The sequence below is a fragment of the Siphateles boraxobius genome, unplaced genomic scaffold (assembly GCF_051911475.1).
Source record: "Siphateles boraxobius isolate OS27281-9 unplaced genomic scaffold, OSU_SipBor_1 6, whole genome shotgun sequence".
In the NCBI taxonomy this organism is placed as follows: Eukaryota; Metazoa; Chordata; class Actinopteri; order Cypriniformes; family Leuciscidae; genus Siphateles; species Siphateles boraxobius.
The window spans coordinates 3173113-3188508 of NW_027509186.1; the positions used below are offsets into that span (position 1 = coordinate 3173113).

At 38.6% G+C, this 15396-nt stretch overlaps 1 long non-coding RNA gene across 1 annotated transcript; it reads right to left on the minus strand.

The window, feature by feature from the left end:
- Positions 1-14029: 14029 nt before the first annotated feature.
- Positions 14030-14611, minus strand: LOC143715515 (uncharacterized). Its single transcript, XR_013195790.1, has 3 exons — positions 14473-14611; positions 14196-14311; positions 14030-14100 (listed from the first exon to the last, which is right to left on the minus strand). It is a non-coding gene; the product is annotated as an uncharacterized LOC143715515 (long non-coding RNA).
- Between the last annotated feature and the right edge of the window lie 785 nt (positions 14612-15396).

A 15396-nucleotide genomic window follows, 5' to 3' on the forward strand; every position in this document is an offset into this window, starting at 1 on the left:
ATTATTCATATTCACTATATTTAATGAATATAAAGGTCTATGAAACTCTCCCCCAAAACTAACCTCACAAATGAAGTTACTTTGTCAGCCGGGTGTCCGGTTACAGAACACTTTAAGACTGATAACAGACTTTACGACCTCAAAGGAATGTGGCCACATGCGCCACATGCTTAAGAGAGAGAGACCATCTTTAATTAAATAAACTTTGCGGTGTTACTCTGATCTATGAAGGAACATGCCTCACAGAAACTGTGATGATTTACTGTCTCGTGTACTATTAGGTATAACAACATGGTATGTTTGATTGGGGTGTATGTGGTTGAACAACCACCCAACGGTCAATATAACCTCACCTGTATCATGCTTCCTAGCAAATTAATCCTCATTTAATGACACACACTTTGATGTACATCACCTTCTCTTAGAATGCAATGTGAATTTGTTATGTCTATTTGAGCTTGAATGAACAGTCTAAGCATGCTGGGGACAAAGACCATAAATCAACTAAGAGCCGCTTCCCCTCTCGGACATGTCACCTTACTCATAGGTCAGTTCAAACCTTAGGGGTTGGTTCTTTCTCAGGGTATATCAGAGGCAGGCAACAGTGACCGCCCTCTCTTAGTTTTTTCATCCAGCCGCAACACTGTTCTGGTGAGACTGGGGAGCCCCCTCCCCCTCCACGGGGGCCCCAGGGCCCAGCAGGCCTCGATTCCAACCAGATCCGGCCTCATGGAAAAGAGAGAAGACTCTCTCACAAAGAACCAAGGACAATCTCAGGAGTTTTGGAACAAAGACTCCAACCAACAAAGACTCCAACCAACAACGACTCCAATCACCCATCCTTCCGACTTCCTCACTTCTCCTGGGTGCTCGGCGTGGCCTCAACAGAGTCCCAGGCCTTCACCAAACCAGCCATGCGTTCCTGGAGAAAGAGAACGCTCAACCAACTTCCACTTGACACTGCCGGAACCATCAACGACTCCAATTTTCAACAACTTCAAGAATTGTTCCCATTACAAATGCAAGTATTCAATTCAATGAAATGTGAAAATGAAATTCTGATGGTTCTTCTCATAGACCCTCTTCCGGTTTCCAATTTCATCCTATCACTAACCTATTTATGTATTCATGTGTGTATGTTGTTTAGTTTATTTATATTCATATAAATATCTATATTTAGTTAATAAAACTTGTACATAATATGTATTTGGTTCTGTTTTGTTTGCAATACAAGTCACTTTACGATCACGGTTTTTGCTACTGGCTCAAAGTACTGTACAGGCGAAGAAATAATTATTCTTCGGTGGCCATGGAAGATACCCTTTATTAGAATAAATTAATAATCAAAATAGTTCGTTGGAAGAACTGATTAATTGATTGTAATATTAATTCAGCCACATCAAGTTAATCCAATTAACTGACCCAAATATTTATAATTAATAATAACAAGATATTATTGATTATTAATATTTCCAAAAAGCTGAGTTCCTTACATAGCTCACCATTACCTGCAGTGTGTTTCGAGCTGTGGCCTTCCGGCTCGTCTTAGGACAGACTGTGGGACAGAAAATGGAGACATGGCTGCCATCCACTGTTCTTTAAGAGAGGACCACACCGATGACTTTGCAGGTTCTCTCAGCCACATGTATGGCACTTCAACTGCCAATCAAAGGATTGAAAGTTGGTGGTCCTTTTTCAGGAAACAGAGGTACGTTTAACAATACTGTTACTCACATATTTTTCAATACTGTTTCATATTTCTGTAATCTTTTCGTAATATTATGCTGGGTTGGAACCATACAATGCTGACTTTGAAAATGTAGGCTTATTTATATGAGCGTCATACATGGATCAGGCTGTGTACTGCCGATTGTGCAATAGTTATGATAAGTAAAAGGATTAGTGTGCATGGTTGACTGTTTCAAATTGTAATAAGTGTTGACAGTCCATTCTGCACTGGTGAATGCAGTGCAGAATGTTGTTTTCCAAGACTGTCACATAATTTAAGTATTTGTATTAGAAACATTTATACAAAACTAAAATCACTGTACTCCATTATTAGGACACAGTTCTGGATGGATTTATTCAGTGACCTGAGGGAGAGACACTACTTCAATGGCACCCATGAACACAAGTGCCTTGTACGGTATGTGTTCCTGGGCATCTTTCAGAAAGAGCTTGATGAACACCGAGAGCTTTGGAATAACCATACCATCAGACCCGTCCGGCAGTCTCTCTGTCCATCTGGGAAACCTGATACCATTTACAACCTGCCTCACAGGTTTGTATGTAACACCTGTATTGTCATTTTCAATAAATGTTTGGTTGGTTTCCCTTTGAGATTTAAACACTATTCAAAATGAGTTCACTGTTGTGCTTTCTGTGCGGCCTTAGGTTTGGTGGAAGGGATTGTGGATTCCCAGTGGATCCCCAAGTGTTACAGGAGTTCAAAGACCTTCTGCCACCCACAAACAGTTTGTGTGGAGATGCTAACCTCTGTTGTGAACTTCTTCTTCTCAAGTGTAGAAAAGATAGAGTTGCAGACCAGGAGATTGTTGAGGTATAAGTTCTTTATTTCGTCGCTGTAGTCATCTCAATCAAGTCTAGTCTAAGGCAGTATACATTTAGTTCATATACCCTTTCAGGGGGAGGAGTTACATAAAGGTGGAAACAAAAGCATGTAAATGAGGCATCTGGGTTAAGGATGTGCCCTAGACTGAGAGTGTTACCAATCCTAATCCAATCATCATAACAGTGTAATGTAAATATCCTAATCCAATCAGCCAGACTCTTCACCGATACCTTCACATTATCTTAATGGCCAGGCAGTGCATAAAGACAAAAGGTGATAGTCTCAGTGCTCTGACCAATTTAACTTACAATAGAGAGCTGGACAGACAGGAACAGGCAGGTTTGTGACATCATTTACCTTAGATACAAAATTCACACTAATAAACTTTCTCAGTTTCTATGCTATTGTATTGGAAGCTCAATTATACATTTAAAATAAAATTTGTAATCCTACAGTTCCCCCTTTGAGAGTTCTAAATAACTCTCACAAAATACAAATTTAAAGACTTAAAAGTTCATTCTTGTAACTTGTGATCGTTACAGGCACATAATGCGTGTTCTATGTTTGCTTTTCTGCAATTGCATGCTGACACAGAAACAAACATGCAAATTTAGGGTCCGTGAAGTTCTTAAGGGTAATAGTCTTTTCTGTTTGGAACTGTCATTTCTTTGTGAGGGGCGTGAGTCATTTGTTGAATGAAACACTTGATACTGTGGACGCATAGATAGTACGCTATTAGAAGAAATAACAGCAGAATTGCTATTTCCTTTATCCACAGCCAGGGTTTCCCAATCAAGTTTCCGAATCATGAAAAATTTACTTCAGTCATCTGGTGTAATTTTGCTGAAAGATCAAGAATGTCTTGTTGGATTTTGTTCAAGTTCTCTGTTGGATCCATTAAAACCCGGTGCAGCACTCAGGTCCGATGATGGTGCAGGCTCCTTCCGTTGCTAGAATGTAATCTAAGGCCACTCTGTTCTGTAAGATCATTATCTTATGCGAAGCGAGAGTGTCTGTGATGTTATTGGTACGACAATCTTGATCATGTTGATGGATGACTGAAGGTTTCGTATGTGAGTCTCTGCGTTGTGTATTTTTTTCTTTTTCTTTTCTTTATCCTTTTGTGATAGTTGGCTCGGAAGAGGGTCAAGTTGTTTCTTGAGGTTTTCTTGTGGCTTCATACGCAGATGACGAGGTCAGTGCGTATGGGTCTCGGGAAGTCATCAGTGGTATCTGCACAGAGTAAGAAAGAAAAACAAAAGACAGGAGAGCAGTATTTGTTCAAACACTAGGGTTGTAAACTTCCGAGTCTGCTAAGCAGTAGAGCAGTATTTGTTCAAACACTAGGGTTGTAAACTTTTTCTGGGTCTGCTATTGTCGTTCCATCTCTCCCTATTTCTTAATTCCTTTGACACCTAAAGAACAGTGAGGTAAGGATGGACTAGGATAGGGCCTATGAGGGAAGTCTTCACCCCAGGGTTAACCCCCGAAGCTTATTGCATTCGGTTCTTCCCGGGGCTCCTCACTGGTTCTGTGTCCTAACCTATCCCTGTTGGTGCAGGAACAACCTTACAGTGTGACACATGAGTCTAGGTTTTTCTTCCCTGACACAATACTGCAGCTGCTGTAATCAACATCACTTGATGTGGCCCATGTCACTTTGGTTCTAATGGAGGAAACGTCTTTGTACAGATCAATAATTGATTCAGGAGGCATCATTTTCTTCTGTGCTGCACTACCTGAACACACTTGTACAGTTGCATAGAAACAAGCCTGTTTAGCTGCCATATCAGCAAGAGCATTACCTTTAGCTTCTGTAGTATTAGTTGTGAGATGTGCTTTCACTTTTATCACTGCTAATTTCTTTGGAAGTTTCATGGAAAACATTAGATCTTTCACTAATTCAGCATGCTTAATGGGGGATCCAGCAGAAGTTAGAAACTGTCTGGTTTGCCAAATGACACCAAAATCATGAATTACCCCAAAAGCATATCTGGAATCTGTGTAGATATTAGCAACTGATCCCGAAGCTAGCGTGCATGCTCTTGTTAGGGCTACTAGTTCTGCAGCTTGAGCTGAAAAATGATCTGGAAGACGTCCTGAAGCTAACACTTCCGTGGTGGACGTTACTGCATAACCTGCTCGTCTGTTACCTTTTTCTTTTACTTCACTCATAGGTGTATATGTAAGCGTAACACAATCGTGAGTAATTTCTCCTTCATCCTCTAACAAAACTTCAGTCATAGCAGACATCATACATGAGGACGAATTTGTGACAGGTGCACGCTGTAAGACAATATTTGGCATTATTGTGGACACTGCATGAGGGCTTTTTTACGTTTACAGTCTGACCTAACACTATTAATGATGAAAGGCCTGTGCTGTAAAATAACATTTAAGGCTATGAGTCTACTTTAACCAGAGTCCCCCAAAGGAAAAACTGAGGTAGTCACTTTCCTTTTGTGCTATTAAACAAAAACAGAAGTCTTTTATCTCTGTTGCATTATTGTGGACACTGCATGAGGGCTTTTTTTCATTTACAGTCTGATCTAACACTATTAATGATGAAAGGCCTGTACTGTAAAATAACATTTAAGGCTGTGAGTCTACTTTAACCAGTGTCCCCCAAAGGAAAAACTGAGATAGTCACTTTCCTTTTGTTCTATTAAACAAAAAACAAAGTCTTTTATCTCTGTTGCAAGTTAGTGGGGAAATAAAGCACTCACAGCCCAAATGGTTAACACATCAACCAGCTGCCCCAGTTTAATGACGAGGGGACGGGCTGCTTCATAGTAGCAAGCAGGCTGAGTAGGAGCTGAGTAACATTGTTAACTTGTTTAAAGTTCTTTTTGTTTTTCCTACACTCTTTTCCCCAATGTCCATGTTTACCACAATAATAACAACTGCTGCCCTCTCTCTTAGGAGATTTGCGTTTCTGTTGATTCTCTGTGTTGACCTTAAAGGATGCTGCTGCAATTTTTACTCTTTCCTTGACATCAGAGTCTCTTTCCCATGCAGCCAAACTGTCTAAGTTGTTTTGTATGGTTCTAGTGGACCATGTTAAGTCTAAGAAAGGCAATGCTTTTCTATGTTCTGACAACAGACCATCAAACCATGTGCGAACTAGGGGACCATTATCTTCTAGCACCTTCTCTGAAGTGTCAGCTATACCACTGTATGCTGCTGCTGACTGGCAAAATCTTTGAGTGTACTCACTAACAGTTTCACCCTTCTTCTGTAAAGAACTAGTGATCTTCGACCAGTCAATTTTAGGTCCAACAATGTTCTTCAACGCTTTCAGAACTCCCTCTCTCAATTCATCTTTTCTGGCATGTTGTAGTTCAGAAGTAACAGCAGACTCAAAACTGTTGAATTCAGATTCAGTTAGAATTTGTGACATCAGTTGTGTGACTTCTGCCAACGACATGTCGTAAAGACGCATTTTATTGATCAATGCCCTTCTAAATTCAGAAACATCAGTGCGTACTGAAGGTAAGCTTTGGGATAGTCTTTCTATATCTCTAGTTCCGAGTGCTTTGGCAACAGTTTGGTTTTGGACAACAGAAGAGTTGGTAGGAACACTTTCAGTTCCCTCAATTCCCTGAGATCTTCTTGCAACACAAACCTTTACTGAATCTACAGGCTTATCAGTTACTGATGGGATGTCTACATCTGTTTCAAAGAATGCTTTTAAGTCAGGATAAGTTTCATCTGACTGTTGGTCTTCTGAGTCACATTTGGTTGAGGCCTTGTTATGGCCTACCTTAGTGTGCATTTGTTTGTTCTGTTCTTTTAAATTAGCTATACACCTAGATTGTTCTTGTGCAATGGATAAGCTAAATTCCCTATGGCAACAGATTATGCCTTTCATGTTTTTCTTTCTGATACATGCACCTAACACCTTCTTGCATTCTTCAATAGACCAAATCTTATCTGGATGAATCTCATATTTCTGTGTTAGTTCTTGTCTAACTTTTTCAGTGACTATTAGATCCATCTGTTCTCCTAACAGTGTTTTAAATTCGCTATCTGACCACAAAGGATTAGCAAGACCACCTTTTTTAGTTGTGGAGATTAGTCTAGCACTTTTCTTAATCATTTTGTGGATTTCTTTGTTACCACACAAAGAAGCACTAAACTTCTCTGATCACAGAGGGTACGCTTGTTAACACAAATCAACTATTGTTAAACTTCCTTGTTATCAACAGATCACAAACAATTAGTACGTTACGCTAATCTTCCCTAAAAGAAAAATGCAAAGGATCTTTCACCTTCTTAACTTTTAGAGGATAAAACAAACAAAAACACTAAATCTTCTCTGATCAAAAGAGGCTACACTCGATAACACAGTTAACCTTCCATGCCCAGAGCAAAGGGTAACACACAAAATATTAGCAATTTATACTAAAATCTTCCCTGCCTGAAAAAAACTTTTTCCACTTCCCTGGCAAAGCAGAGGATAAAACACAAATTATTAGCACGTTACGCTAATCTTCCCTGAAAGAAACGGAAAGGATCTTTCACCTTCCTAACTTTTTAGAGGATAAAACAAAATTACTAGCATGTATTGCTAACTCTTCCCTGCCTGAAACAGAGGATCAAACTTTCCTCTCTAAAAGAAAAACTTTTAAAAGGGTAACCAAAATAAATAGCCTGTAAGACTACCTCTTCTCTGCTTGCACAGAGGCTAACAATATTTTAACTTGAATGCTAAAATCTTCCCTGTCTGCACAGAGGATACCAACAACTTCCCTGACTATTCAGAGGATCAAACTCTCTTCTCTAAAAGAAATTTTTTAGAGGGTAACACCACAAGGTAACAAACAACAAAACAAATAATTAGCAAAATAATACTAATCTTCCCTGCCTGACACAGAGGATATCTTTTTAACATGTGATGTTAAAAACGTCCCTGCCTGAACAGAGGATATATTTTCATCTTTAAAAGACAACTTTTAAAGGATAACTTTAGGTAATCAAACACTACAGCTGTCTGATAACTCTTTCTCTGACGGCGCAGAGGCACAAAATTCGTACTGGTCTGCAGTTGTTCTTTGAATAGAGTGAAACTCACCAAATCTTTAGTTGTACGGAAAGATTCCGTCTGGAACTCAGTCAGAAAGATAATTCTTTGTTGAAATCTTTGTTGAGCTTGAAGTTTCAAAATTCAGTCTGGAATTCAGTCAGAAGTTCATTCTTTGTTGAGATTCTTTTTTTGAGCTTGAAGTTTCAAGATTCAGTCTGGAATTCAGTCTTTGTTGAAATCTTTTGTTGAGATTCAGTTCTGGATTCAGGTGTTTCAGCTCCATCCGGGTCACGGCACCATCTGTTGTGAACTTCTTCTTCTCAAGTGTAGAAAAGATAGAGTTGCAGACCAGGAGATTGTTGAGGTATAAGTTCTTTATTTCGTCGCTGTAGTCATCTCAATCAAGTCTAGTCTAAGGCAGTATACATTTAGTTCATATACCCTTTCAGGGGGAGGAGTTACATAAAGGTGGAAACAAAAGCATGTAAATGAGGCATCTGGGTTAAGGATGTGCCCTAGACTGAGAGTGTTACCAATCCTAATCCAATCAGCATAACAGTGTAATGTAAATATCCTAATCCAATCAGCCAGACTCTTCACCGATACCTTCACATTATCTTAATGGCCAGGCAGTGCATAAAGACAAAAGGTGATAGTCTCAGTGCTCTGACCAATTTAACTTACAATAGAGAGCTGGACAGACAGGAACAGGCAGGTTTGTGACATCATTTACCTTAGATACAAAATTCACACTAATAAACTTTCTCAGTTTCTATGCTATTGTATTGGAAGCTCAATTATACATTTAAAATAAAATTTGTAATCCTACACCTCCAAGCATATTTTGCCAACTTGGAGAGACAGAGCCAGCTCGCTCCACCCATCAACTGGCCAGCTGCTGTTGACAACTACATTAGACTTAAGGAAATGGCTGGTCTTTGAGAGAGAGAACTAACAGACGTGTAGGCAGTTTATTTTCTTTCAGACAGCATTGCCTCCAGTGTGGTGTACTGATATGGACACCTTAAATTAAAGGTTAAATTAAAAGCAAAGATATTAATCGATTGCAATGACTTCCCTTACTTTTTCCACCATCACAATGTATGCTTTTGGTGTTAACAGTGTTGATAAATACGGTATGCTGAAGCTAATGGTGACTTTCATGCTAGATCGGTAACATTTCATGACCAATTTATGCAACAACAAATAAACTTCATTCTGATGGCTCTTGCAAAATGTTTCAGAATAGACAAACTTACATTTTCTTATAAAAATTATTTTATTTCTTTTAACTGTTAAAATACTGACAAACAGTAAAGTGCGAACAGTAACAGCAATGTAAATCTGTCACGGAAAGTTTCCAAATAGAGAAACTTGCACCTTTTCTTATACAAAAAATCATTGGACTTCTGTAAACCATGTAACCATACAAATAGTAAAGTGCGAACAGTAACAGCAATGTAAATCTGCCATGAAAAGTTTCCAAATAGAGAAACTTGCACCTTTTCTTATAAAAAAAAATGGATTTCTGTAAACAATGTAACAGTGCAAAGTGCAATGCAAACAGTAACAACAGTAATGCAAATTTGCCACTGATAATTAATTTCTGATTGACACCTCAATGGAGCCCAAATCCTGGAGCGTTCTTGATTCCATAATTCATGGCTTCCTCAAAGATTTCATATGAGGGTAAGATCGGGAGTTTTAATGTGTTCGCGCAGACATTAACCTCAGGAAACCTTGAGTATTTTCTGGAATGTGAGTTGAGGCTGTGGTATTAATTATGCTGCTGGGATTTCTTTCAGGCCTGTGGCGAACATCAGAATGTCCTGCAAGGACATCCCTGACCCTTCCTCTGTGGGGGTTGGGAGTAAAGAAACACATTGAGATTTATCATCCATTTGTGAACTTCACTTCAAACAACATACAGAAAATTATACCTTTTACAGCGATTAAGTAGTCCAGCCAGTAGCCAAGCACTCTCTCCTCCTCATGGCGATTTGAGCTACCAGTTGGGCTCATTTCTGGACGGAACAGTGACTCTACACTCTCGGCTGTCAGGTCTTCCGCACTGTAACACATGTAGGGCAGGAAAATGGAGGGATGCTGTTCCAGAGCGTTGAAAAAGTTGAGGGTAGCCAGGCCATCCTTGAACCTATTACCGGGTTGGGTTGTGGGTGAGGGGAAGAGGCAGATCATGGTAAGTTCTTAATGCTATTGCCAGTAGGACTCACATTTGTTAGACACTCATTTGAGTTTCATTCAAATTCTCGTTTGAATTCTTACAAAGTAGTCAGAGTGACCTACCTCTGGAAGGAAACATGGTTGCGGTAGGTGAAGTACCACTGGATGTAACCATCCACAACTTTTTCCTTATCCTCCAGTGTCCTCAGGCATTATAGCATCCTGCTGTCTGAAGCATGCTGGAGTGCTTATCTGCGAGTTCCACGAGTTCTTCCAGTGTCCTAGCATTCTTAATCTAGAGTAAAATAAAAACACTGTCTGTACACTCTAAAAAATGTTGGGTTATTTTGTGTACCCAATAACATTTCTTCTGGTGAGAAAATCCTGCACAACAGCTCTGTACTTTCATGTCAAGTTATAATATTTTGTCTATGATATAATGCACTTGTTTAAAGATTAATCCATTGTTCTTTCTGTTTTATGTAAAGACACTCTTGGAGATGTTGCTTTAAAAACCCTGCCAGCTATCCTTCCTCCATTGCCACACAAAACAGGCTGCAAGATGGCTCGGCCCTCTTACCATGAGGCAAAACAAGCATTTGTTGATTTACAGCCTGTAGGTACATCATTTATGACAACACATTTGGGGTAATATTTGATCCATTTGTGCATATTTACCATTTAAAATTTCTATTTAAAGGTTGGAACAAACATCATCAAGTATTTGGAGGAGGAGGAGCAACGGAGGCAATTCCCTCATGTCCTGCAGCTTGGGGACAAATTCAACTGCTCACAAGCCTTCGTCATTGTGGGAGGAGCGGCACTAGAGCAAGACAGCCTTTTACAAGCTGTGGATACATGCTTTAAATTATTTTATGTTTTAGACATTGAGTATCCAACGCCTGCGGCAGCTGTTTGGCAGTTGCTACAACACACAATATTTCACGAGTTCACACTTACATACAATTAAAGGGAATAAAGTATAATGCGTATTTGGCGTGCTGTACGGGGGGAGGGCTCCGAGCTCGGAATTCGGCCCGAACCCAGAGTACTCCCCCCTGTATGTAAAGTGGTTTAGGACTAGAAGAGTGGAGAAGGGGTGGTGGAGGGACGCTGCTAAACTGTCAGAGAAATGAGGTGAGAGTGCTGAGTCTATATATACACGTTTTAATCATGATTGCTGAGTGCTCTCCACCCGTGTTAATTATCTGAACGTGCTTCTCCCGAACTTTGTTAATAAAACATCATATTCTGTGCCAGGAGGAGTTCCATCAACTCATTGTCGCCTACTTAGGCAGTTTATAATTGGATAAGCTGGACAAGCTTTGGTTTGTTTTGTTTGTGTATTTGTATTCCATGTTTCTTAGAACTTAAAACATAATTGTAATTAAATTAATTTTAGCATTCTGTGGCAGGAGCTGTTCCCTCAACACACTGTCGCCTTATGAGGCAGTTTATAATTGCATTACTTCTATTTATTTATTTATTTATTTATTGAAAGAATTTCTTATTTTAAGGAAGTAAATGAAAGCAATTGCAAACAATAACTTAATGAAAATGTTTACAGCTTGTAATGTTTACAACTGTTTATTTGTTTTTTTTGTGATCCATGTTTCTTAGAACTTAAAACATAACTCTAAATTAATTAATTTTAACATTAATATTCTGTGCCTGGAGGTGTTCCCTTCAACACGTTGCCTTATGAGGCAGTTTATAATTGCATTACTTTTTTTTATTTTATTTATTGAAACACTTGCAACAATAACTTTTGAATGCAATGTCTAATTGGATGTAAATAAAGCATTGTTAATATACTTAAGTTGTGAGTGAGTGAGTTATTTTCATGGAAATAATAGTAATTATAATTAATATTAATAATAGTTTGATTAAAGCATTTTGGCCAAATAACCCAACAGATTCGTTTTTTGAAACCCAATTTATTGGGTAAAACTAGTTACCTAAGTTATTGGGTTAAAATAACCCAACAATAGGTCGGTGCTATATCAACCCACCATTGGATTAGCTGTTGGGTTGATTTTAACCCAACTTTTTTAAGTGAGTATTGGTTGGAATTTAGACTACATATTAGTGACAAAGCATGGAAGTCACTGGTTTTATTCCAATATCACACTGGTTTTTCAAGCTACTGGGGTGTCCAAATTGTTGATTGTTCATCAAAATATATAAAAAAAAAATTCTTGAATATTCTTAGAAACACATAATTACAATTACCTCAAGGAGAACATTCCTGACTTCAGTATCAGGTATATCCTCAATTGGTGCCTCAATGGTCTTAACTTTACCAACCAGGTACTGGTAGAAGCTTGGGGAAAAGCATCGAGGCCCTGGACCACCATGTACAATGGAGACGGCAACCATTCTTCCAACATGGAAATACTCATCACCTTCTGCAGCTAACAATGGCAATGTTCCACGGTTAGTTCAAATTGATTTATAATACTGTCAAAATGTGACAAAAAGTGAATTACCTTTGCTATCAAATGACAGGTATTTGCCATCTTCTTTGCCTTCAAAAAATCGACTGGTTTTAATGGCGTCCATCAAGAGTGTCAGAAATTCCCGTGTAGGCCCTCCTGTGTCCACAGCCTCCTCTGTTTGCCCGATGTCATCAGTGAATTTGACCAAAAGGCTACAGGTGGGGTCAAATGAGGAACGTTTGAATCCCCTCAGAGCACCATCCCAGACATTAGCACGGTTTATATTTAACCTGCTACAGCTTTTTGTGTTAATGTTGTATGACAGATTTGACAGAACGTCTGCAGCCGTCAGTCCAATATCTGCGTCTCTGCAACACAAGAAAGAGAAACATTAACACTGCCTTTTATTTGGATAATTAAAATATAAATCTTTTATGGTCCCATTACAGTGAGAACACCATATGTGTGTGATGAAATGTGATGGGCATAAGCATGAAGCACACATTGCAAGCTTTCAATAATTTCTGCCAGATTTTGTTTCGGTTTAGGGGTAAGTAAAAAAATATATACAATTTGAATATTTGCTTTAATAATTGTATGGCAACAGAAACCAGGTAAAATGCCAAATGTAGCTTGAACTATGTAATATATCTGAGGAAACAAACAAAAAAAACAACAACAAAGGTTGACAGCATTATTTCTATCAAAGTACCTGTCTTCCTCCTGAAAATTGTCTACGTCCTCAACATCAGAGCAACTGCTGTCAATGACAACTGGTGCATAGATCTTGGTATATGTGCTGTGGATTAAAGGAACAATGAAATACTAAAACAAGATGGTTGTGAAATTACAGTAAAAAGTGTTATACTTGGTACTGTAATGCATTACATTCAGCAGTCAATATTTCATGCTAAACCCAGAGCCAAAAGTATTAGTGCAATGAACGAACAATTTGAATCCATTGTGACTTACTTGTAGAAGTCACATGATGTGGTGTTTTTGGGTCCTGGTCCTGCTCCATTGGCCTGTTTATGAAAGTAGAGATAACACCAAACAAATTAACAATAATTACATCATTAACATAAACTTAATAACATTACAGAATAATACATACTTGCCCATCAGATGGCCTGGACACTGTTGGTGGACATTGTTTTGGTAAACTAAAACAAACAAATAATTTGAATAATTTAATTTAAATCATAATATAGATATTTGTTAATATGATTTAAAGAGCACAACATGCTCGATCTATTCCTTCTCGCAATTGAAAGAAAAAATAAATGAATGCTGTGAAATACGTGGATAATCAAAAACCACAAGCACAGGTCTCAAATTAGCGGGAGAAACTTACATTTTCAGTGGAAGGCTAGCAAATGCCTCATCATCGGATTCTGAAGAGGAGTCATCTCCATGACTTTGGAAAGAGAAAATGATGCATCATTATTAGGCTAGGTATATGCAAAATATATGGCAATTTTACAACCAGCACAAATTAAATTAAGAACTCACTTAATTACCAACCATTATCAATTATTATTATTATTATTTTACATACATGTACTTCAATACTTACTCGAATCCTGAAGGGGGCAGATGTACAGTACGATCCTCTGGTAAGACTTTCCAATGGCCTCTTTATAATGTTCAAGGACAAAGGGTTTGTCTGTGCCTGGTATATTTTGTACCTGAGAGCCATCAGGATATACCAGGACATATTCTCCATCGTACATCATGTCTTGATTAAAATCTCGCTGTTTTTTTATAGCAGCTGGCAAAATTTGTTTTGATGACCACAGGGGTTCAACATTTAATGGCAAAGTTTTCCGTCTTATAGGTTTTAACCCATATTTTGTTCTGGTCATTATGCCAATTGAAATCTACAGAAATAAGAAAAGAAGAAAAACAAACATGTTTAAGACTGTGTGTACTGTGTAATAGTCACATTGTGACCTAAACCTCCATATTAGTTTACCTTGACCATAATGTTTGGTTTCTTTTTAGCCTTTGAAAAGGTCCTCCTCTCAGCCTCTTTAACTTCCCTGAACCTCATGAATTGACCTGCTCTTCCTTGGATACTTGTCTCATTCACTAACACACACACACACACACACACACACACACACACTGATTCATTATAGCTATGCTTTGTGATTGGTTGATAAATTGCCACCTTTCTGACAGCTAAAACCATGGGACAATTCAATGCAGCACAGTAACGTTAAAATGGGAGCACAGTAAGGGGATATTACCTGTAGGCCCACGGCCTAGGCTTGATGACGTGGATGGACACACCGTAAGGAACCCCACGTTCAGACCACACGACGGGCAAAACTTGGGAGCGTCCCCCAGTTGCTCGGCACAATACGGACAGAACATTTCAAACTAAAAATTAAATAAATAGTTCAGATATCAGGACAACATTGTACAAACGCCAGTAATGCATCTATTTAATGGCCAGACGCGAGCTAGCCAGCTAACTTAGTTTCCAGCTAACAACGTTGGCAGACTAATACGTTATGGGGACAATAACTTAATAAGTTAAAAACACACAAAACCACTTCGGTATCAGAGCACATCGACAAGTCTGTCATAATGAAAGAGAAACACTTACCTCTTGAGACAACAAAAGCACAGCACACATTCAAAAAATAGCGCTAAGACAACCGGATGGATGCGGGTCCGTCATTGATTATGCCCCCCCCGGAAACATTTCCGTTGTGTTTTTGCAGTTTGCAGTTTGTTTCCCTATTTGCTCGTGCTGCGAATATTTGCAGCGAATGTGAAATCGACAAAGTTGTTTTCTGAATTTGCATGTGTTTTCTGAATTTGTATGTGTTTTCTGAATTTGTATGTGTTTTCTGAATATGTAGTTGTTGTGGCGTTGTTTGCATGTGTTTTCTGAATTTGTATGTGTTTTCTGAATATGTAGTTGTTGTGGGGTTTGTATGTGTTGTGACCCTTCTCGGCCACCGTACTTTACAAATATGAATATATAATTCATGAAAATCTTTCTGGATTTTGTCTTTCAGATCAGCTGAAAGCATAGCAGAGATTGCTTTCCATTTCTCCCAGCTGAGACAGAGTTTAGATGTATTGTAACTGGAGGTTCCAAAAACATTTCAGACACAAGTATTGAGAGTTTCAGATATTCCCTCTTTCTTCAACAGAGCCCT